The 23,889-nt window shown below is 48.0% G+C and overlaps 1 long non-coding RNA gene across 2 annotated transcripts in view; it reads left to right on the top strand.

Moving 5' to 3' along the window:
* Nucleotides 1–23,889, top strand: part of LOC128100666 (uncharacterized) — a 110,880-nt gene that overhangs the window by 11,345 nt on the left and 75,646 nt on the right. The window contains exons 2-3 of one of the 2 annotated variants that reach the window (XR_008214884.1): nt 9,228–9,241; nt 17,109–17,223. This is a non-coding gene — a long non-coding RNA (uncharacterized LOC128100666). Of the gene's footprint in view, nt 1–9,227; nt 9,242–11,728; nt 12,063–17,108; nt 17,224–23,889 lie in introns of those variants that run through there. The other variant, XR_008214883.1, reaches the window with a different exon arrangement.

The raw sequence follows: 23,889 nt of genomic DNA, 5'->3' as shown, positions 1-23,889 counted from the left end.
TGTGCCTGGATAGGCCCACCAACTGATTGACAGGAATCTCAGAAAGGAAAGAGTGTGGGAAAACTTGCCTCAGAAGCCTTGGAACAATCCATCTGGCTTTGGGCACCCATTTTAGGTCTCTTGTCTGAAAGGGATCCCACACCTATCCTTTAAAGGCTCCCCAAAGCAGGTGTGAACTATTGCCTTCACTTTACCGCTATTCACTGAGCTACACAGCCACCTTGTTGTAAATCTTCTGGGGAGCAGAGGAATGCTTAGACTCTGTGATACCTTTGTAGCAAGTTGTTACTAAGCTGTTAATATCCTTTCGCAGCTGTAATCCACCTGTTTGTGGAGTGAGGATGAGCAGGAAATGAGAGCATCCTCAACACTCCAAGCAAGAGCCAGAGATGTGTTAGCTCCAAGTCTCAGTCCAGGATCTCTGGGGATGAGTACTAGAGGAGCCATATTTTTTATTCCATTCAACACAAGAGTTGAACCTTGACAGGGGACTGAACCTGTCACTAAAATTCAAGAACCCACATGTTCTCTGAAATAGGCCCGGGTCAGAGCCCTTAAGTTTCTAATTTTCTCTAAGCAAAAGAAGATTTCTGATGGAGAAAAAGCCTCTTAGCAGAGATTTGTTTTATGAACTGAAGAAAATGTAGACAAAATCCGTTTTACTCAGGAGTGCCCTCTACTGGCCCTGTGGTAAAACTCCATAGCAGCCATACTCTCTTGCCCCGTGGGCATTCATTTGAAGCCTCTGAGCATTTTGGTCTGATTTCTTCTGCCTCCTTTATAACTTATCCTCATGTTTACTGGGTACCAATATAGTGTTAAGTGTTTTGCTTGCATAATTCATTTCATGTTTATCAAAACTCCATGCCTGAGTTTTACTTATTAGGTGACTGAGATCAAACATTGTGTAAAACAAGCCCCTGGTATCTCCATCTTTGAGATCCTCATTATGCTTAGGAGTCATAACTCAAGAGAAGCAAGAACCAAGGAGGAATGTAAAGTGGGGAGTGAAATTTGCCCTCAGTACCTAATATAAATAGGTAGACTTTGGCTCTGGAATTGCTCCATAACCTTTCTGGGTACCAGAGCATTTTAGCCCTGCTTTTGAAAAAAATATAAGCCCAAGACGCAATTCATTAGATGGCTGTGTTCATCTAGTCTGTCCTTTATTATACCCACACTGAAGAAGGCAGAGAAGCCATCAGGGTGACCAGGAAGGATTTCCAGGACAGAGAGGAGGCTTTTCCAACCTGCACGACATGTTCACACCAATGTTTTCACAGGTAAAGTTCTGTGGGGGAGGTATGGCAGGTAGCAAGCAGTACGTACACATGTTGAGAAATTAAACAACTGAGGGACTTCTGGGCTTTGTTAGGAGTCAACATTAGCTTAAGCCCTGCCTTTCTGCTTGGTATTGGTTGGGGCTGAGTTCTAAGTCTGGCTTTTTTGGAAAGAATGTGAGGGTGTTGTTTCTACAGCTGTGTGTGTATGGGTACCCATGGAAGCCAGAAGTGGGCTTTGGATCCCTTGGAACTGGTTAGAAGTGCCATAAGCCACAGAATGTGGGTAATGGGATCTGAGTTCTTGTCCTCTTAAGTGCTCTTAACCACCAAGCCCCAGAAAGTCAGGCTTTTTAGTTACAGGAAATAAACACTGTAAAAACCTTCTTGTTACACATGCAGACCCTTTCTTGAATTTCCCCTTTCTCGTATTAGATTGGTTCTTCATCTACCCCCCTTGGTATTAAGCATTTGAACTAGCAATTTCACTAGACACTTGTCTTTTGGAGGCAGATCTCTTACCAGTCCACCTTTTAGGGTTATCTAGAGCCCTGGGGAAAACCCAAATATACTTCAGTGCTTCTGTCCATGTGAGTGTGAAGATGTGTACATTTTCAACCTATCCAGGAGAATCTCAGAGCTTGTCCACACTAATTCTTCCCAAGGATTTGAGCTATGGGTAAGTAATAGGGTTCTCACTGCTGCTCTGGGCGGGATGCTGGTCTCTAGTTTCACTGGCTGTGTGTCACAACTATACAGAGACCTCCAAATCACACCCAACTCTCCTTCCTCCAACTCAAGACCTCCCATTAGCTGTCACTTTCCCTACAAGCCATGATGTCATAATAGGGTCAGAATGATGCCTACTGAGAATATAGAGCTGACAAGAGCAGCCTTTTGGTATTGCCTTCTCTGTGACTGCTTGGGTATCATTGGCCCAAACAGAGTGGCTAAGCTAAAACTATTTGCCCATGATGTAAAACCGCTCCGTCCCCCGAGCCTTTAGTGGCTGGTGGGAGGAACAGCTGTTTTTTGAGTTTCTAATACCAGGAACTCCAGTTTGCCAGAAAATGGGGTTTCTCGATGAATAGTTCCAGATTTTACCAGTTGGGAGTGAACACGTATTTGGTCACCGGCTGGTAAGGGTGCCCATCCCTTTGCCCAACTGTCGCCTTGAACACTTCCCCCCTTGGATTCCTCCTGTCTCTAGGAAAGTCTAAATAATGCCAGGGAAGGAGGGGAGGGGCTAGCCTAGAGCTGAATGCCTGCAAGGGATTGTGAGTGATGGAATGTGGATTGCTGACCCCATGTCCCTTTCCTCTCACTTGTTGTAGGAGCGCCAGCGACCAAGAGGAGACCAGATGAGTTTTCAGAGCAGTGCTCAGACACCCAGGACGCATGTCATCCTTTGCCTCCTGCTTTCTGCAATGCTGCTGCTCACCTTCATCTTCCTATTAACCCTCGCCATAATAATCCCCTCCTGACCGCCGCCACCCTTTCTCCATTTATCACCCACTCAGCTCTTTCTTTGAGGTGTCCCTCCCATGGGGCATGGCTTTGTCTTTGGCGAGCTCCCCTTTGAATCATATCCAGATGGCTACCATTATTTTCCCTTTCTTCTGTCTCCTCCTCACACCAGACTCAGCTAACACTCAGTCCCTTGATCAGGAAAACCCGAGAAAAACCTCCCTCTTCCAAAATGAAGTCACAGATGCTCTGCTGGAGCCATCACACTCAGGGAAGAGACCCCCCCAAGTATAGCTGAGTGTGATGTCATTGAAACCGGATGGAAAGACCAGAAATCCTTTAATCCCAGTGAGACCTAGTGAAGGAGCTTTACCCATGACTGTTGAGACTGATTAAGGACATGGGGGCAGGGAGAAGGAGAGGGAGAAAGATGCTCTGAATTGGATTGCCCCTTAATACAGAATGGAATCCCCTAGATTTTTTTTTCCTCCAATTAAATGTGCATTTCATTCTACCACATTGTGATGGCTTCACTATAGAGGTTTCCCCTGGAGACCCAAGGCTGTTCTTCATGGGTCCCAAAGCCACAGGCTACCAGATGATGAGGTAAGTGACACTGTCCAGAGTGGTCTGTAGTGATCTCAGAAACCAACTGCTCATGAAGACCCACCTTATGAGACAGCAAGGTGTGTCCTCTGTTGAGTCCCTCTTGACTTGAGCCCTGGCAGGGAACCCCAGAGCAGCAATACATGTTAGTGGGGCTCCACATTATTCTAGAAAGCAGAGGAGACCCTAAAGGCTGACTGTATTAGGAGCTGGGAATATCATTCTACTCTCTTTTTAAAAAAAAAAAAGAGTCCAGCCTTAGTGACATATGCCTATAAACCCAGCTACATGGGAAACTAAGGCACAAAGACTGTCAGTTCATGGCCAACCTGGCCCACAGAATGAATTCAAGGCCAGCCCAGGTAACTTAGTAAGACATGTATTAGAAAAAGAACAGAAAACAAAACAAAAACAAAAAACCCAACAAAACCCAAGCCTACAGCTCAGTGGTAAAGAACTTATGAAGTATGTGTGAGGCCCTGGATTCTATCCCCAGCACCCAAACAACATAAGTAACCTAGAATTGCTAGGAGATGCTAGGTTTTCATGTGTAAGCTGAGTCTCCCTTCTTAATGACACAATTCAAAACCAGTTCATTAATCAACAGTGCTTACCAACAAGTGCAGATGCACAGCAGGTATTTCTAGCCAGTGCTTCCCTCTTTCCACAGCCTAGATCTATTGGGGTGGGAACTACAGAAGTACAACCCCATTCATTATGATTGGCCTGTCAGACCTAAGCTTAGTAGATCCACAGCTGATGGCAAGGCTGACTTAGGGTTATAATGTTCTGATAATTCTGACCCACCTAGAGCCCCATGAATTTGTGATGGTATTGACTCTGCATGCAGAATTCTGGGAAACAGACCATTGTCCATCATAAGTTAAGTTCCCACGGGTGTCTCTGAGCTTCCCTCAGGTCATTCTTTTCTTCCTGCAGTCTGTGCTTCTGAAGCTCCCGTACCTTGCTGTTTGGCCTCTAAAATATGCTGGCTTCCTGAGCTCCACCCCACTCCCTCAGCTTCTGCTCCGTATCACATGCTTGCTCTGGCTTAATCTTTGCTTAGATCCTCACCATGAAACCTACTCTAGATATTCCTGGATGACTCTCCTCACTCTGTAACAAGTGCCTTTCAGGGGCAAAGCATGAAAACCCTATGATCTGGTTCTCCAAGGTGCCTTGCAGTTAGAATTAGGGTGGAGAGGGGCTTGCCTCTTGACAGTGGAGTTGTGTGCAGATACTGTCTTAACTGTTCTGGAGTTGAATAATGTTAGATACTTTCCTGTGACTAGAGAACTGAGAATCTTTTACCATTGACGACAACAGAAAAAGGTGTGGGGGTGTGGGATTCCCCCAGCATTAGACTATTCACTCCCAAACCTTCAAACACAGTGGCTTCTAAGAAATGTTTCCCAAGGCTTGAATATACCTCTTGATCAGGTTGAGTGGTGAAAACATGTGTTTAACAGAGTAAGGGGATTGTGGAATAGCTTATATTATGCATGCTGTGGCTTAGACCCTGCCCCCTTCTCTCCGCTAATGGCTCAGTGTCTAAAGTTTTCAAAATCAGGAAAAGGATCAGGGACACCCATTTCTAAAGGAGAGCTGGGATGGATGGTCAACTCAAGGCTGTCATCCAAGATGTCTATCTTGGAAGACTCTTCCCACCTTCCCCCTAGCACCCAAGGTGATTGTTTCTTTCAGTGTAGAGCCATAAGTGCAGCAGCCTGAATGGAAGGAGAAGTTTGGTGTGTTTACATCCCCTATAGCTGGTTTCAGACAAACCCCTCCTGTTTGGAATGAAGCTAAGCTAGCTGAAGCCTTCTTTGCTATTGGGATGGTTCTTTTCTCCAGCAGAGAGCCCCACCCCCAGACTATAGGAAAGTAAGGCGGTATCTCTTGATTCCAAAGACCTCCCTAGCAGGAGTAAATCAGTCTTATGAATCCAGTTATGGCTGAGAAAGGCTCACACACGTCCACCTCCAAATGACGGAGTCTAGAACTTGAATACTGAAGACTAGAGTTGGAATTGAGCAAGCATGTTAGATGTGGGCAGTATGCATTGCAGCCACACAGATGGGAATCAGATCCAATCCCTGGTTTTGCAGATTTAAGCTCTAGAGGGTTTTAGACCAGTCATTTAGACTTTCTGACCTCTCTTTCCTTGGCTTTCAAATAAGAAGAAATAACTAATGGTTTGGGAGTGATTTCTTTACTTCATGATCCTATGAGGCAGGTGTCAATATTATAACACCTATAGTATTTCTGTGAGGATTAAATACCATCATTTCTGTGTAAGTGTCCATCACAATATCTGGTGTATAGTTGGTATTTAAAACTATCATTCTTCCGTGGGTTTTCTGAGACCTACATTTTTCTCTCCTGTCCCAAACACAGTATTTTACCTACTGGCATTTTCCTTGATGTTTGGAAAAGAGAGAAGAGACCTAGGCAAAATATTCATTGGCTTCACTGATCCTGAAAGAGGAGAATCAGTTCTTCTCAAGGTCTACATGACGAACAGCTTACTCTTGCACATTCTCTGAGGGGAGCATCAGGGGAATCTTGTCCGATTTGTGATCCCAGGGATGGGTTGAAAATGCAGAGTGGTTTTCATCTTGGACAGGTTCCATGTCAGTCTATTAATTCCCTGAGTCTTTAGTTTGAGTGCTTAGACAGGAATTGGGCACCAGAGCCCTTAACAAAGAATGATGAGAGAGCTGGGAAAGCCAAGGTCACCCACTCCAACCCAGGCGTGCACCAAAGGCTAGGGAAAAGAGAACCTGGAGAAGCGGGAATTGTAGAGGACTAACTTTCTGCAGTGGTGGCGTCCGTGTTTCCTAGCCCTGCTCAGGCAATCTAGTCAGTCCTGTGACTGCAGCATACCAGGACACGGCTGAGAGTCACTCTCCTCTGGGAGAGCAGAGCCTCTGACTCCACCAGGTGGCCCCAGTTAGGTTATATTTTTCAGCTGTTGTCCTCAGAGTTGTGATGGTCAGGCCTAAGAACGTTTCACCCACACCCATCTCTATATTATTCAGGGTTTTCTGAAAACTATTAGGAATTATGAATGAATTTTCTGTGATCTCAAATCAAGCATGGTGGCATACCACCACCACGTAGAGAGCACAACACTATTCCGAATGCATCTCTTCTGTATAGTTTATGTCATCTATGTAGAAACCTTATACTTTCTGTGAATGAGCTCACATCTGTGCTTATATCTTATGTCTTAAAATGCACCTCTGTGCCTTTAAACACACACTTAGCTGACATTTGTATTAATCCAAGACTACTTCATTGAAACACCGCCTGCATGTCATGTCCGCCTGGTCACATCTGATGGCCCCATTGATAAGCCACCCCCAGTACCAGAACCAAAGCCACTTCCTCCCTCTCATTGATGCTGCTGCTGGCTGCACACCAGCCCACTGCAGCAACATTCTCACATGCATACATACATACATGCATTCAGAGAGCTAAAAATAAACAGCTGCTGATGTGCTGCCCGAGGGTGTCCTCCATATGGAGCAGAGTCCTCTGTCCCTCTCAGCTTAAGCCACAGACAAAAACTGAAGGGACTGCAGGGCCTTAAGCTTAAATGGAAACCTTGTAAGACAAGTTACAAAGGTTAGGAGGGCCTGGGGAGAGCTACAATAGCCTGAGTCTCAATGGCCTTCTTTTCCAGACCTTAGGGCCCAAATCCTCTTGGTGACCTCTGGATAATTGTTTATTGGCATCCAGCAAAAGAACTGTAAAGGAAAGTTGATAATTAGGGTAAGAAAGGAGATGGCCCATGCTTGCAACCTGTGTGTAGCCTCTGACTTCCTGTTTATTCCCATTCTCCGATCAGAGACCCTTCCAGGTAGATCCAGTGCTGTCTGCATCGGAGGGGAATTTGTGTGTAATTTTGGGCAGACCTTCCAGTCTTTAGGAATTCTTCCCACCTCCATCGATCAAGAAACCCTTTGTCATGCTGAGGTGTGGCATTTCTTCCAAACACCTCCTATTCAGGCACACACACACACTGAGACACACAGAGACCAAGGGCCATTCAGACTGGTTTGAAAATAACGCTCATCCACTGAGCTCTTTTTTAGGGTCATTATTTTAAGAAGGAAAAAAAAATCTGCTGGTATTTAAGAGTAAAGCTTCTCCTGGCCTCCAAAAGGTCTGATAACGTGGCTAGAGCCAGCATCTGCAGCCTTTTTTTGAATTTTTCCTGCCACCTCAGATGGAAACAAAAGTTGCATATTCACCAATATTCTGCTATCTATTTGTAGGGGCGGATTCCCTCCTTAGTGGTGAGGAGAAAAAGACTGCCTGAACCACCCCTCTAGGCATTCCCGCCACCAGCGCTGATCATCTGCAAAAGGCTACCTGTGTGGGGTGTGTGTGTGTGTGTGTGTGTGTCGTGCACGCTCGAGGTCACTTTCAGGCTTCTCCGTCCCTGTACTGTGAGTCTGTCGGTCTCTCTGTAACTCAGATCATTGCTCTCTGGGAAGCTGTAGCTGGCTGATTCCGTGGGAGACCAAGCAGGATGCGTGGGCGCAGGAAAAAGAAGAGGAGAAAGAAAGAGGAGGGGGAAGGGATCGAGAGCTGGAAAGAGGCGGGGGAGCCGTAGAATCTGTTATTTGCGTCACTCGAGGAGCCGGGGCTGTCTGGCCAACAAACAGAGAATTAATCCGAGTTATAGCCATAGCCTGCTCTGTTACTGTGGCCAGATGCGAAAGGGCGGGGAAAGCACGCGCGCCCGAGTCTGTGCACCGCGGAGTTTGCAATGGGCGGCAGGATGTTTGGGGAGGGGGCAGTCTGGCTGGGCACGCCCCTCGGGGGCCCTCAGCACGCCCTGTGCCTCCTCTGCTGATGGCCAGCCCAAGCCTGGGTTGGCGCCCACCTCGGCCGCCTCGCCTGCTCAGTGGCTGCGCTGAACACAAAGCGCTGTCTCTGAGCAGAAGCCTCTTCTTGCTTGAACCAGACCCACCAAAGAGGAGAATCTGCACGTGACGTCAGCAGCTGATGACTGACGCAGGCTGGCAGAGGAGACTCGAGGCGGCTGCTCCGCGCTGTCTTCATGAGTCTATTTTCTCCATCCCCCCCTTGTAGTGAATTACTAGAACGCAAAACACACACACACACACACACACACACACACACACACACACACACACACACGTGCAGCCTTTAAAAATTTACATTTCCAAAGGCGGTGTGTTGCAAACACCACGCAATTTTGCAAAGCGTGTGTAGGGGATGTGGGAAGGGTATGGATGATCGTCCCCTCCCCCCTATTTGGGGATGTCCATCGTGGATACTGTTAGCTAGAGCTTTCCAGGGAAGCTCTTATGGGGGAAGGGGCTAAGCAACCCCAGTTTCCCCAACATGTAGGAGATCTGGTCAATGGAGACCTGAAGCTCTAAGAATACAACCACTCCAACGCCTTCTGCTTGGGAGACTGTGAGGAGCTTGCAACAGGCAGAGGCATACGGGAGTTAATATGAGGGAGGGAGACTATAAGAAATAGTAGGGTATTTTTCTGTTTTGAAAGACATCTATAGCAATGCAAGAGGGTCTGCAGAAACAAGTGAGGAGGGGGCGCTTGGTGCACCTTTAATGTTTTGGACTCAACGTTCCAGCAAAATGCCTTTGTGTGTGCAGGTTTTTTCAGTACTTGCTAAAAATAGCATCTGGGTTTGATCGTGTTCCAGAAATAGACCGAGGGCTGTACTGGGATAAAAAGCCAGCGAGGGTGGAAGAAAACCTGGACACCACCGCACCCCCCCCCATGTCTGGAAATTAATTGTTGGATTTTTCCTTCCTCTCTCCTTTCTTTATCCAACCCCCCCCCCCCGGTGTTTCTTCTTCTCTTTTAAGGAGTTCCCGTTTGGGTAAGTAATATTATGTCATGTGCATGCCGCAGACTGTAAGTACAAGCTTCGTGCATGCTCGGGATGCATTCTTGGCTGCCTTTTTGCCCCTTCCTAAGTGGAAGAATGAGACTGAGTAGGGGGTGAGGTGTAGCGCTCTCTGTGTGTATGTATGTATATAATGAATTGGGGGCTGCATGCAAAGGAACCGAGAAGGAATTCTTGCAGAGTTGGGAATCACCCTGACAAATTTGAATCAATAGCAGCTGCAACGCTCTCTCTCGTTATGGGTCGGCGCTGGTGAGCTGGGTTCTCTCTACTGCCCTCTCCCCTCCCTATTTTCTCCGTCATAAAGGGTGGCCAGACACGATTTAATGGGCCATCTCGATGCGAGATTAATGGAGACTATGGAATATAGACCAGAACTGCATGGGGTAAAGGTAATAAAGAGAGGGGAGCGATCCCCATTCCGCTGACAAACCTCTCTACTTGCTTGGGTTGGGTAATCAACACCTAGACGCTGGTCCTGGCTGGTCTTGACTGATCCCGCCCTTGGTAGCTGTCCACGAATATAGGTGCTGAAAATTCCTTGGTCCGCAGCAAGTTCAGTTCTGAGCGCCAGGGGGCAGGATTGGCTCCAGCTGAAGCTAACCCCGCCCTGGATGCAAAACAGGGATCCGGAATGGAGGGGGTTAAGGATGTTCAAAGGGGATAGTCGTGACTTCGGTGAGAGCTTTGGGAAAAGGAGGGGTGAGTGGGAAGGAAAAGGGAAAAAAAATTAAAGGAGAGGGAGCGAAGTGTTAGATTCAAGGATGAGCTAAGGCCAGGCGCTCCAGGAACCCAAGACCAAAGCCAGAGGGAGGCTCACCATCTCTTCCTGCAGAGGCTGGCCACTGTCTGGGTCTCCAGTCTCTGGCTCCAACACCTTCCCGCCAGTGGTTTTGAAATATTTCTCCCTGATGATGATGATTATCAAAATAAGAGGCTATAGGTTGCTTATTTCGACCCTGTCCCCCTCCCACTTCGTGCTCCCTCACATAACCACATTCTGCAATTCCTGGGAGAGGTGTAAAGGCGTGTGTTATGTCACTACCCCCGCGTCCTTTGCATCCTAGTCACAGAAGCTCTAAATGACGTACTGGGATGGGAATATTCGAAACCAAAGGACTGGAGTTGCTGGTGCTGTGCACAGAGAATCCAGGCTTCGGAACATCGCCTGGCGCCTGTAAGGCAGTTTTGCAAACCACTAACAGGAGAAATTAGGGAGGATTGTTCTCAAGGTTGACAAATGTTACTGGGGAAATCACCAGCTCTCTGGGGGTGAGTTGTGAGTGAGATTCATTACAATCAGCTCCAGATACTTTGGCAGAACCTGTAGCCAGACAGATGAGGAAGGAGAAAAGTTATTGGGAGAGGGGATCACTCGCACACAAAGCCATTTATACTGATTGACTCCTTGGACTAGGGTGCATCCTTAAACTGACCCACAAGAGTAGCCAGCCTGTAGACAGTGGGGGAAACGAAGCACTCTTGCAGTCTACAATAAGCTTATATGCATGCAGGAATATTGTATATTTGTTCTTTTGAAGCTCAAGTCGATGAGGTTATCTGTGAGGAGGGGGCACAGGATAGAGAGGGGTAGACTAGGTAGTCCCTGTCCCACCTGGCAACAGCCCTGTCGTGAGTGACGACCTACATCAGGGCAACTGGATTATAGCCCCTGGAGGGAAAAGAGAGTGAGTCGAGTTAATTTTAGCTCCAAAGGTCCCTTTCTGGGCAGGCTTCCTTGCTGAGGCTAAGTCTTCGTCAACTCCTAATAGTAACAAGGGCTGTTACTGAGTTGCAGAATAACCAAATAACGCTGCAACCTACACTTTGTCTTGACAATCCAAGCTTGAAACAAAGCTGCTGCTCGCAGCCTCTTGGCCCACCCCTCTGCCTGCTCGTCATACCAAGGGGAGATACTAGTTCCCTTTTCCAAGTCTCGCCCCTCAGTCCCACAAGTTCCCTGTGTTTACAAATTCTGCCTCATTTGCAAAGAAAATTTCGGGGCGGGGCGGGGGGGGGGGGTCAATCAAGCACCTGCAACACGTGAAGCAGTGGTGGTGGGGTTTCCAAGAGTCATGAAGTGGGGGGGGGGACACCCCATGTCCTTATGTCCCTCTAGCCCTCTCTCCCTTGCCTCTTCACTGCCTGGCACAATGCACAAGTTTACCCCCAAACTGGATCCTATTAAATAATTCAATGGTAGCGGTGCAATTTTGGTTGGAACCAGCACGGATTCCCAAGTCGTGACTGCAAAAAGTGAGTAATGCGCGCTGGCTGCGTCATGGCTCTAGTCACAGTTCATTCCGAACTGAGAAGGAATCGTGACTTCGCCTGGAGACGTCCCCTACATGGGAGTTGGGGAGGGGGGGCAAAGCAGGGGCCAACGGGGGTGGGGGAAAGACCTATCCAATGAAAACCTCTGTCAGGGGGTGTTGCATTTGAACACTGCACGCAGTGCCGCTGTCCCCTCTCTGCCCGCTGCACCGCCCCCCCCCCAAGCCAGCGCTCTCTTGCGGTGCTGGCTTGCCTCTCCCGCTCCCCAACGAGTCCTCAACAAGTTGGAGGAAGGCAGGAGCGCAGGGGTTAAGCTCGGGAAGCTGCAATTACCAAGATCGTGACCCTCCCACACAGTACAGTAACTTATATACTTACCTGGAGGAGCCCGCTTTGCCGCTGGGCAAACACTCGTGGGGGAGGGGAGGGGCAGGAGGGGAGCGGGCTGGCCAGAGAGGGCTGCTTCCAGACGGCTGAAGCGCACACCGAACCAATGAACTCCCAAGACTCCCGGACTCAGGTAAGAAGAAAGGATTTGGAGCTCTGGCCGCCTGGTGGTCGGTAGGCTCAATGGTCGACCCAGCAGAACTTTTTTCCCCAATTGCCCCGCGCCACGCCAGCGGCAGGCGCAGACTGTGGAGCCCCCTCTGGCGTGGCGCTCAGACGCTGGGAGGGTGTGTGCTTGCGTCTTTCAGTAGCTGAGCCAAGCAAAGGGGATGCAGTGGGAGGGTGGGTGGGTCGCAGAAGTGTAGGAGGGTGATAGATGGGTGGAGGGGGTAGGCCGACAGGAACTTGGGGGACCAAGACTGAGGTCTGGAGATGCATCCTGTGGGTATGATGGGCCAAGGGCGTGTGTGTGTGTGTGTGTGTGTGTGTGTGTGTGTGTGTGTGTGTGTGTGAGTCTACCCACACGTCGATTGCCCGGGTGGCCAAAAAAAAAAAAAAAAAAGAAAGAAACAACAACAACAACAAAAACTTTTGCACCCAAGTTCTTGCAATGTTTGCAGTAAACCACCCAGACTTAGGTTTTCCCCACTGGGAGATGACACCACTGGAGAGGGAGACAGACGTTTATTTGATCACATCCTTCTTTGGCATTCCTGGGGCTAGGCAAGAGGGGACTGGGAATTGGATGGCGCTTCGCAGTAAAGAAGAGAGCATCCGCTGGAAGTTAGGATAGATGGAATGGGGGAGGGGCCCAGAAGGAAGGAAGGAAAGCGGGAAGAGGAGAGACTGTGCCCCCTCCTTCCTCTCCAGTCTCTCTTCCCCTCCCTCTTGCAGATGCTGGAATCTCCTGTCGCTGTGGCAATCAGTGCCCAGCTCACCCTTTCTTGTTCCCCCAACGTTTTGCAGAATGGGGAGTTGGGGGGGGGATGCAGCAAGGAAGGAGCACCTGAGGCAAATGGACCATCTGGATGGGGTTTTTTTGGGGGGGTCGTGCGGAGGGGAGGGCTTCACCCTTCTTAGTGAACATTCAGAACTTTTGGGGGGGCAGAGTGGGGTAGGGGAACTCGAGAAAGTCTCATTTTTCTAGAAATAGGCCAACTAGAGTGGGGTTTGAGCTTATTTCATGTTCATCTTTGCCAGTCATTTTCCGTCTGGTTCTCCTGGCTTAGGTCCCGGTGGAAGAGGTCGCTCTCTTGAATCCCTCTTTCCCAATATACACTGCCACCCCCTCACCTGGGCTAGAATGGGAGGGAGTCATGGACAGTTTTTGCAACAACAATATTTTAATGTGTTCTAGTCTAGGTTTTGTTGAATAATTAGAAATGGAAATATTTTTCTCCCTCCCCCTTCTGAAAAAAAAAAAAAAAGAAATGTGAGCTCTCTTCTGATTGGTGGGTGACGATTTTAGTCCACACCAATGAGGTGGCGGCCTTGTCTGTATTTATTTAGTGCTCTGGGGGAGTTTTTCTCTTTACGCAGCGCCTGTAGTCACGGCTGGAACCTCTGCTGGGGGACTAGGAAGGATAGGAGGGGATTCGGGGGAAATCTGGACCGTACCTGTTCAGAGATCCACGACCTTGCAGCCAGGGCTAGCAGAACGCTGATACGGGAATTGGGTGTTAGACTAGATAGGGTCGGAGGCTCGGGGTGCTAGAGCGAGAGGGGTGGAGGCTGGGCTCAGGGATCTGGGGTCCCCCTCCGAGCTACCCTTCTCGCCTTCCACTACCTCTTGAGGTTGTGCAGGGCTGAGTCGGAGGATTTCGGACTGTCTAGAGAGAGAGAAGGATGGGTCTGGGGACGCGAGGAGGGAAGCGCGGCGCGCAGGGTGGGGAGGTTGAGCCGCGGAGGAGCGCGCCGGGGACATCCAGCCTCCTCGGCTTCGGGGTTCGGAGACGTGCTGGGCTAAAGGCGGCGGCGGCGGCGGACCGAAGAAGCGGGTAGACTGCCCTTCGCGAATCTTTTTGCGGTCTGGGCTTGCTGTACATAACTCAAAAGCCGGAAGCCCTTACCCCAAAAAGCATTCGCGGAGGGCGCGCTCGGCGACATGACTGCAGCTACCAGCGACCGCCCGAAGCCGGCACCTTCCCGAAGCGGCTCCATCCGAGAGTTCCCCAGTCTTTCTCCCCGTTTTCCACGGAAAAATCAGCTCTTTCCTTCCTGTCCTTTCCACGCTCCGGGAGGCTTTGGTCACTCGCCTTCCCGCGGCGTGTCCCCCGCCCCCAACTTTTTAATCGACTTTGTATCACAGGGGAAATTGGAGAGGATGGCGTGCGTGTGTTTTCGAAGAAGTGAGAAGAAGCTAAAATGTAATAAAAGTTTACAGAAGTTGTATCGTTCCCCCACACCCCACATCCCAAATATCCCCACTCACACAATAAAAAGTGGAGGGGGGCATGGTTATAGGGCCAACTCAGCACCTGGAATATGAATCAATTTAGGACATTTTACGGTCATTTTTGACCCAAAGGATTAGAGTCTGCAGTATGGGGGGGGGAGGGGAAACCCTTGAGGGAGGGGCGGTAGGCCCTAAGCATCCTCGGTTAGGATGCGCCGAACCTGGAGGAGGTGAGATGAACCTCCGTGAATCCGGTAGCTCCGAAAAAGAGGGGGAAACACCCAGGCACCGCCCGCTCCCCGGAGCCTTCCTTCTGAACCTTCTTCCACCCTGATTTCAGGCATGTTGCAGGCTCCAGTACCCACCCATCTCCTCTTTTTCAAAACTAAGTAGCTCAGAAGAGGATAAAACAGGCGGAAACTAGGGAAAACCCCCGCGGGGAAAGAGCTTCTGGGAGCTGCGGTTGTTTAGCAGTGGCGGCCGTAGCATCCCCATGCTGGCCTCTCGAGGCGCCCGGACCTGGGGAGGGAGGCAAGCTGCAGAGGGGAGAGCCCGTGGGCCCCCCTCCTCCCCCTTCACTCTTTGCAGTCGTGACCACTTCGGTTACAAGTGGTACAAATCAGGCCTTCAACACGTTTTGTGCCCCGTGCCCTTCGCTAGCTAGGAACACTGCTAGACGCCCTTGCCCTTAAGGACTGGGCCAGAAGGACACACCAGACACACGCAAGTGCCCATGGAGATGAAAAGTAGCTAGGGAATGGGTCTAGGGATGTGATAGCCCATGACCCCAGGGCTGCGAAGCTACCCGTTTTCGGGGAGGGCCTGAATTTCCCCCGCATCCTAACCTTTCTGCTTTCAACAAACTCTGTGCACCATTATTTCTGGGTCCCGTAGTTACCCACCCAGACTCTACCCTCTCTACCCTCTCCTGAAAAAAGGGAATGGCTCAGGGATGCTGAGAATGCTGGACAGAGGCAGCCGGTAATTGCTCAGTACGTGAGAAGGCACAGAACGTGAGGACTCCAGGCTCCAGGACTAAATCAGGGTCTCCCTCCCCAGATAAAGGACTTTTTCCTTCTCCGAATGCATTTTCTGAAAGAGTAAAAGGATCTCAAAGATCTGGACAGGCGGTGGAGAGGGAGCAAAAGCTGGGGGGGATTTTCTTCCTGCCTCTCACCTGGGGCCGTCTGTGGAGCGATAGCTCTCGGAGGGAGAAGCAGGAGAGCCACGTTAGATTAAAAATAGCTTCACCCTGTGTCCTTTCACCTACTCCTTTGTCTTTTGCTTACTGTATCCCACCTCCTCCGCCCCCCACCCCCAGCCAGGAAGCCCTTCCCTCTCCAAAAGCCTGACCATTCACCAGATTTGGGAGCGAGGTGACCTTAGAGAAGTGAACTCGTATAGAAGGGCTTGAATAACCTGAGCACAGGCTTCTCGGAGCTCCTGTGCCCCCAGTCCCCTCATCTCTCCCACCCGGGCTACACTTGGGACCGGAGTTCCAGGGCCCTAGAGCACGGCAGCGGAAGGCGTCGTGCGGCAGCGAGTCCTCGCCTCGCCTCGCCTCAGCCAGACAACTGTTGCTGTCTGAAAGCCGCCGCCGCCGCCGCCGCTGCTGCCTAGCAGCTGCAGCCCAGAGCCGAGGCTGCTCACTTTGGGTCCTGCTGGGGGTCTGTGAAGGGGGGGGGTCTCTCATTCCGGGAAGGACAGTGCAAATATTCCTTTCCCCTTTCTCCTCAATAAGTGAAAAATCAGTGGCTTTTTGCATCTTTTCTCTCCTGCGTATGGTGATTACATCACTTGAGGACAGTGGGAGCCCATTGCCCCCTCTGAACCCAGTTTGCCGTTGTTGAGGGAGGCAGGCAAAGGTTGTGGGGGGGGAGGCATAATCTCTTTAGTCATTAAACTTCTAATGCATAGCCCCTCACCTAGTGAGTCAGGGGCCTTGATGGAAACTTCTAGGCGCTTGCATCTGACGCCAACCCCCGAAGGGGCCTGTAGAAGAGCCGGCAGCCTCTGGCTCCAATCTGCTTTTCACTGGGAGTGAGGTAGATGGGGTGCTGTGGGAAGTATTAGCAAAGCTGCAGTGAAGACCTAGTCCCCCCCCAAGCCAACTAACTAATGTAGCTTTTGCCTGTCTTAAAAATCAAGACTAGTGATTTTCTCCGGAGGTAAAAATAGGGTAAAGGAGGCACAGGACCCCCGCCCCTCCCCTCCAGTCCCCCTGTCTTCAATGAGAAGAGGCAAGTGACCCAAGCCAGGCTGAGCTGTCTCATTTGGGGCCCACTTTACCTGCTGTGGTTTTCACTGTTCCAGCCGCTCGCCCAACGTCATTTCAAATGTCTCCCCCCGCCCCCCGACACACCACACACACACACATACATACATACATACATACACACACACACATACATACACACACACACACACACACACACACACACACACACACACACACTGTATTGCCCCCTTCAGTCTTCTATTGGGGATGTATGCTTGCTCTAAGTTGCTCTGTTTTGCCTGTCTCAGGCTAGAGGCGAAGGCAGAGCCTGATTTCAGGCATACTTCCTGCAGTGTCAGATTATCTCCGGGACCTCTCAACAGCAAGATGCATTGGTCATCTCTGAAAAGCTCTCCTCTTGAACCAGCATTGCCCCCTGCCCTGGCAGCTCTTTTCCCTTCTCACCAGCCTCCCACGCCTTGACTGCCTGCAATATACCCCAGTGCACAGTCTCACACTTGCTTCTCAGGCAGCTAAGTAACCTTGCCCATATTGTTGCCTTTTAGGTAGTCGAGCCTGTCCTGATACCGAGTGGTGGCACGAGGGGTGATCACCCAAGCGAGGCAGTCTCAGAGGTTACAGAAGCTGGAAAGCCTGACTGAAGGATCTCAGGAGTCCCAGGTGAGTGGAGAGATGCCAACCCATGCATGGCCTTCGCTGGGGAGCCTCAAGGCTTCCCCATGTATTCCTTCCATGGCCAGAAGGCAGCAGTGAGGGGTCTAGCATTTGGAAACAGTCCTCAGAGAAATGCATCCATCAAAGATGGTCAGCAGAAAGACAGCACCAAAGAGGCAAACCTACTTCTGATCCTAGAAGCAGGACTTGGGTGTGTTTGGAGGCTCCCACAACCACCAGTTCTGAGGGACAATGGCCTTATTTAGTGAGACCTACGATTCAATCTTCCTTTCATCTTCTAAGCTGTTTCAGGCCCCCTAAGGAAGGGGAAGTTAAGGAGTCTTTTGCTGTGGTCAGTTTCTTCAGAGATACCAATAAGCTAAGTGACATCTCAGTGGAGCTCAGCTTAGGATGGATAGAAAAACTTTTAGGCTAATGATTCCTTGGTGCTAGGGAGGGGAAAGCAACCAGAAAATCTCCTTGCTTCTGAATTTTCACTTAGCTGGCTTTCCAGGCTTCAGTCATACTTTGATTCTTACTGGGGGATTCAGTTCAAAGCTTGAAAGAGACTGAAAGCAGGGACTGGTAGAATTGTGAGGAAGGGAGAAACAGACCTACCAAGCTAATCCTTAGGTGCCACCTGAGCCCAACTAGGAAGCTGCCTTAAATCTTAGAGGGGGGGGGGCTGAAAGAACAGAAGCATATTGCACTGAAGAAAACCTTCAGATTGTTAAGTCATGGACTGACTTGCTATATTAATTCAATGATGGTCATAGGGATTTTTAAATTTTTTTACAATTTGAGAGCAGAACTCAAATAAAAAAGCAAGTTGACTGGAATCTTCTATAAATCCCACCATGTAAAGTGAGGGTAAAGCTGTCAGATTGCTGGCTAGTCCTAACTTCTTTTGAATTCCTCCTCTTACATATAAGGATCTGAGGTTCCCAGAATATATCATTGAGAAATAGGTTATGTTAATTCTAAGAAGTTAAGATCAACTCACTTTCCTCCTCAATTGATATTCCAGCTGACCTGTGAGGACAGCTAAGAAAGCAATATTGGGGAGGTATGGTTTTCTTGTCTGTAGGTTAATCTGTTTTAATGATGTTGGAAGAATCCACTGATGGCTTAAACTTCAAACTTAGTATAGTATATAATATAGATATGGTATGCAAAAACTGGGAGGTCTCATATAATATAAACATTAATGCCAATCTCTCCATTTTATTTATATATTGAGTTGCTTATGTAATTTTACGTAGATCACTTAGCTGGGACTCCAACCCACATGGTCTTCTCTGGGTTTTCATTTATTAGTCACTAAATATTGCCTATCACTACCAAACCATAGAGATTATTCATAAATACAATGCAGGATGTCATAACAGATTCCTTTCCCAAAATGGCTTGCATTTAGAACGCAAGGTTTCAAGGGAGTATTGATAGCAAGTCTCTCTAGCTAGGAACGTCCTGGGGGCATTGATAGAAGGTTAGACCGGCCCTCATCTCTTCCCTGAGACACTCACCATGCTACTTTGAGGTTCTGAGCAAGTCTCAGCCCAAGAAAGTTGCTGTGTCATAGAATCCCAGTGCCGGTCATTTTCAAAGCCTCTGCCAGCAGGAAGGAGCTTGATGAGATGAATACCCCTCTTTCTCATTTTTTTCTTCTTTCTTGGGGAGCAGAGTACCTGAATTAGCTTTTCTTGTCTGATGGCTACATTGTGATCTGGTAACATGGTTGTAGGCCCCATTTGAATTCTCCTGGGAGCCTTCTCACCATGGGAGATCTATTTGATTCTTGTCCCTCGGGTTCGTTCTTCCCCATTCTTTTCTTCTCTGTTTTACGTTTACTTATATTATGCATCTGTGTGGGTGTACACGTTACAGCCCCTGGGCATAGGTCCGAGGACAACTTGCCGGGGTCAGTTCTCTTCTCCCACCATGTGGGTTTCAGGAGTCACACTCGGCTCCTTTGTCTGCTGAGCCATCTCATAGACTGTTCTTTTCTTTTTTTTTTTTTCTTCTCCCTCTCTTTTCTTTCTTCGGTTAATTCTGAAGACCACCTGCTAATGGGATAGTTATTTGCCAAGATCAGTTTGCAACTTAAATTTTAGCCTTCTCCCAGACCTGAGTTTACTGTTTGCCTCATGCACTTTCGCCAATGGCAGCCATGTTGACGCCATGTTAATTATATCCTCAGGACATATATATGTGGGAACAGCAGCCGTGATGTGTGGGCTAGCTCAGATCCATGGCTGTAGTGGCCAGCTCTAAGGGCTCTCACAGCTTTTGTTTCTCCCAGATGCACTTAGTGCTGGCTTCTAACTAGGAAGTAAGATTCTGTGCTTCAAAAAGAGACAAGGAGAAAAAACACCAAGTGATACAAGGTGAAAATAGGTTTGTAAATACTTAAGAGTACTCAGGCTCATGCAGGTTATGAATCATCTATGCCCCTCTTAGGCCTCAATTTCTCCATCTGTAAATGAGGCATTCACACCCTTCTCATCCTTGCACTGACTCTGCTGCTGTTGAACACGTAGTTAACAAAGACTTATTGAGTCCCTACAGTGTGTATCAGGTCTTCTCCTCAAGCACTGGACTTACAAAGAAATCATTCTTCCTTTAATAATCTGATGGAAGCAATAGACTCTACTTTCCTGAAAAGAAAAGCATAAACATTTTATAAATTTTTCAGGGATTTCTATATAGCCCTGGTCTCCATGGGCCTTATGTTTCTCTAGTCTTCAAAGGCTTTCAGTTTATGGTATTAAGATTTGAGTTTAGGGCCGGGCGGTGGTGGCGCACGCCTTTAATCCCAGCACTCGGGAGGCAGAGCCAGGCGGATCTCTGTGAGTTCGAGGCCAGCCTGGGCTACCAAGTGAGTTCCAGGAAAGGCGCAAAGCTACACAGAGAAACCCTGTCTCGAAAAACCAAAAAAAAAAAAAAAAAAAAAAAAAAAAAAGATTTGAGTTTAGGGTTCATCATCAAATCTTGAGTTTAACTCCTTCCCTCCTCCCCTTTCTCCTTTTTTAAAAAAAAAAACTTAGCTTCACTGTTGCTCTCTCTCTCTCTCTCTCTCTCTCTCTCTCTCTCTCTCTCTCTCTCTCCCTCCCTCCCTCCCTCCCTCTCTCCCTCCCCCCGCCCCGTGTGTGTGTGTGTGTGTGTGTGTGTGTGTGTGTGTGTGTGTGTTGTGATGTTTGGTCCTTTCTGGTTTGAGAACAAGCATTTGGAATGTAATAGAGCACTTGTTTAGAACAAATACAGACCTGGCCTGCCAGCCAATGTCTGAGAAGCAAAGTGGATGTGGGAGAAGAGGGAGGCTGATGTCCAAACCAGCCTAGTCCTAGGCATCTTACAGAGATAACCCATCTTTTAGGTAGTGTTTTTGGCAGAGTTTGAGGGCTGGTGAAAGGAAGACAAGTTTATGTGAAGCTGTGCAGTGATCCACAACCTTAGGGTTCACAGCAAAGACAGATTTCCTTGAATGCCTTTGACCACGACGCAGAGTCACAACTAGCCAGAGCCTCTCAAAGGGTCCCTTGAAAAGGAGAGTCCAGGCCTGTGAGGTTAGTGGACTGACAACTTCCAGATAACACAGCAACAGACTTTAGGGCAGGCAGTTCTGCTAATGTCTCTAAGAAGAAGAAAATGGATGTTATCGGGAAGGGGATTGTTCTTTCATTTGTTTGTAGTGCTGAGGATGAAGCCCTGGCCCTTCTATGTGATGCTTAAGTGCTCTACCACTAAGTTACAGCCCAGCCTGAAAACAGGCATGTTAAAGGCTCAACCAAACATAGAAAGTCAGAGGGCAGACTAGTTTTTCAGACTAGTTCTGGTCTTTAAGAGATTTTTTTTTCATCTGTCTTTAGTGCCCCTAAAATTCTGCCTTTTAGTGAGGAGGCCAGGGGTCATTTGCTGACTCTAGTACTGATCAGATGTTAATGTATCTGTGAGTGGGAGCGGGGAGTCAGATGCTCTTATTCCACGTTAGTCCTTGAACAGCCAATGGGAGTCACTGCTGGGAGATGATCATCTTTGAAAAGGCCAGATGAGGGCTACAAAAGCTTTGTGTCGAATTGTCAGAGGGTGGGGTGAAGTCTATGAATTTCCAGTTCAGCAGGAAAGAAGTGGGTTGGTACTGTGAAGTTAAGCTGTAAGAATTCATAGAAGATAAATCACGTGCTGTCATTTTCTCAACTTCCTCATCTGTAAAATGGGGATCATAATGACACCTGTTATCATACTCTGTCGAGAATTAAATGAGATTGTGCATGTAAACTGCTTTCCATGTAGTGCTCAGTACATGATAGCTCTTTCTAATCTTGTCACTGTTATTATGGTTGGGTTTTTTTCCTCCCAATTGATACATACGGCAATGTCATAAAGGCTTAGCCCATAGACTCAGGAACTATGGGACCAGAGCTATTCCCAGAGTGACAGATTAAAAAAATCATATTTTTTTTTAGAAGCATCTGTCCATTTGCTCCATAGCCTGCCAGTGCCCAGGATTATCCAGGCCAGGAGCCGCAGAGGGGCTCATAAGAAGGTCTCTTCTCCTTCACATGCTCCCTTGTAGACCACTGCTTTCCAGTTTTATCTCCCCTTTAATGCTGTGACTTCCTGGGTTTTTTTTTTTTATGACTGAATTTAATCGCAATTGTTTTTGCAAACCTCTCTTTGACCTTAAAAAATGAAAGAAAACAGAAAACCCCACCCTTCTGTCTGTCCAAAAGCCAGTCTACCTAAGGCTCTTTCCATTCAAGCTTTACTCACAGCCGATTGCTAGTGTAAATGTTCTGAGTCCGGGCAATTTCCCCCAAGGATTAACAGAAGTCGTGCTTTTGTGAGCGATGGTTTCTCATCCCCTCCCATGAATGGTTTATCTTCTTTGTTTTCTTCTTCTAAATTCACTCTTCAGAGTCTCAGAAACCTGAGTGTCTTCGACGATCTTCTCGTTCTCCATATAGTTTGTCCTCCTTGGGTTTTTTTTTGCATATTGATTGTAAGCATTAGTGTTGATTACAGGAAAAATAGGATGTAGACCCTGCATTTCCTGGATAATTCCAGAAAACTAAGGGCCAAGGCCACCATTTGTACCACAAGCCTGGCAAGTAGAGCTAAGACATTCCAAAGACAAGAAAGAGATACTCAGGAGTTTGGTTTGGGGCCCTGAGGATTAATTTCTTTTTCTTTTAGTTTGCATACATATTGGCATCTTCTCCCACAGACCTTTTTATATTTAAAACCAGAGCCCACCCTCCCTGCTTCTATTCAGCCACTTTTCTTTCTACACATCATAAACAGAAGCTCAGGGACATGTCAGGCACAGCCTAAGGAGTGGTCCTGTTGTCTCTTTGCATCCTTTGGAGGAAGCAGTAGGCGGCAGTGGGGGAAACGGGGAAGCTTCATGGTTGAGAGCAATGAGCTTTGAAGACCAAGTAGGTTTCCTGCCAAATATTGCCCCGATCCACTGCATGGCTTGAACTAGTTACATCTCTGACAGAATGTCCTCACCTGTAAAACACAGATACTGAAAGTACCTGTTTCATGAGATTGCTGGAAAGATGAAATGAGATGTCAGTCTGGACCTTTAGCCTGCAGTATGGTGTCAACCAATATGGACTGTTAATATTGTTGAGACAGGTCCCTCCGGACCCAGATCTACATAAGGGAGGTCCTGGGGTGGTTGGATGAGGAATGAGCAAGCAAAAAAGTAATTAGAAAGTCATTAGATGTCGTGAGGGAGGAGAAGACTCTAGAGTTTATGGTCCCTATCAGTGTGTCGACTGGACCAAGCTTTCCCAAGTGCTGTGCATTGGGCTATGCTGCCTAGATGACTTTGCGTGGGGCTTCCTGGTCTCTATGTCATAGACTCTGGTTAGTTAAATCACAGTGACTTATTCCACACTGAATGCTTAATGTCTCATCTGATAGATTGTCTAAGCTAACTCTAAGGGAGTCATGATCTCCAGGGGCAATTCATCTTTAAGATCCAGATTTGAGGATTGTTTTAAAAATAAAACAAAGAAATAAAAGCCAGAGATGTATCTTAGTGGCAGAGAGCTTGCCTAGTATGTGCAAGACCTGGGTTCAATCCTCAAAAATACACACATACACACACACACACACACACACACACACACACACACACACACACACACACATAAACTGGTCAGTGGTGGCGCACGCCTTTAATCCCAGCACTTGGGAGGCAGAATCAGGCAGATCTCTGTGAGTTTGAGTCCAGCCTGGTCTACAGAGCTGGCATCAAAACTACATGGAGAAACCCTGTCTCAAAAAACAAAAACAAACAAACAAACAAAAACAGAGAGAGAGAGACAGACAGACAGACAGAGATAGATCTTCTCTGGCCTTAAGTGAACAAATTAAATGTTCTGTAATCCCAGCATTTGTAGTAGGCCTATGAGTTAGAGGCTAGCCTCAACTATGTAGGAAGACCTTGGTTTTGGTAATTATTGGATTTTTGGGGTTGTTTCTTGTTGTTGTTTTTTGTTTTAGTTTTGTTTTGGGTTTTTATTTTTTTCAAGTGAGAGGAATGATATTTTTTCATTAAAGAGGTTTCTTTCCTCTTTGATGGGAGCTAACCAGAGCAACTGGGCCAGAGGTAAGAACAGCAAAGCAGAAAGCAGATTCTAGGAGCCCAAACACAAT

The sequence above is a fragment of the Peromyscus californicus genome, unplaced genomic scaffold (assembly GCF_007827085.1).
Source record: "Peromyscus californicus insignis strain IS unplaced genomic scaffold, ASM782708v3 Scaffold_7__1_contigs__length_154581171, whole genome shotgun sequence".
Classification (NCBI taxonomy): Eukaryota; Metazoa; Chordata; class Mammalia; order Rodentia; family Cricetidae; genus Peromyscus; species Peromyscus californicus.
The sequence above is the reverse complement of the archived record's forward strand: the minus strand, read 5'-3'. Positions and strand labels throughout refer to the sequence as shown.